This window comes from Colobus angolensis, unplaced genomic scaffold (assembly GCF_000951035.1).
Source record: "Colobus angolensis palliatus isolate OR3802 unplaced genomic scaffold, Cang.pa_1.0 Scaffold36, whole genome shotgun sequence".
Classification (NCBI taxonomy): domain Eukaryota; kingdom Metazoa; phylum Chordata; class Mammalia; order Primates; family Cercopithecidae; genus Colobus; species Colobus angolensis.
The window spans coordinates 802,463-803,225 of NW_012116932.1; the positions used below are offsets into that span (position 1 = coordinate 802,463).

General features: G+C 51.4%; 1 protein-coding gene across 1 annotated transcript in view; it reads left to right on the top strand.

The window, feature by feature from the left end:
* ZSWIM4 (zinc finger, SWIM-type containing 4) overlaps positions 1-763 on the top strand; it is a gene marked incomplete at its 5' end in the record, with an annotated part of 54,151 nt that overhangs the window by 19,673 nt on the left and 33,715 nt on the right. The gene's annotated exons all lie outside the window — the stretch shown is intronic.

Below are 763 nucleotides of genomic sequence, written 5' to 3' on the forward strand. Positions count from 1 at the left end.
CAATCTTGGCTTACTGCAACCTCCACCTCCCCGGTTCAAGCGATTCTCCTGCCTCAGCCTCCTGAGTAGCTGGGACTACAGGCACCTGCCACCACACCCAGCCAATTTTTCTATTTTTAGTAGAGACAGGGTTTCACTACGTTGGCCAGGCTGGTCTTGAACTCCTGACCTTTTGATCCACCCACCTCAGCCTCCCAAAGTGCTGGGATTATAGACATAAGGCACCATGCCTGTCCTACTGAAAATATTTTTAAAATTAGCCAGGCTTGGTGGCGCACACCTGTATTCCCAGCTACTAGGGAGGCTGCAGCATGAGAATTGCTTTAATCCAGGAGGCAGAGGTTGGTTGCAGTGAGCCAAGATTACACCACTGCACTCTAGACTGGGTAACAGAGCGAAACTCCGTCTCAAAAAATAAAAAAAAAAAAAAAGAAAAGAGTGAGGAGAGAAGAGGAAAGAAAGGGGGTGAGGGAGGGAGAGAGAGAGAGATGGGGGGAGATAAAGGGGAAGGAAGAAAGGGAGGGAGGGAAGGAGGCTGTATGAGCCCCAAAACCCACATTGTGTACTAGATATGGAGGTGGGGGACAGGAGGGAGGCCACCAGTTGAGAGAGCTGGTTGATGGAGTTGATGGATCAGCTATCAGGAGATTGAACAAAGAAAAGCACGTGATGGGCCGGGCGCGGTGGCTCAAGCCTGTAATCCCAGCACTTTGGGAGGCCGAGATGGGCGGATCACGAGGTCAGGAGATCGAGACCATCCTGG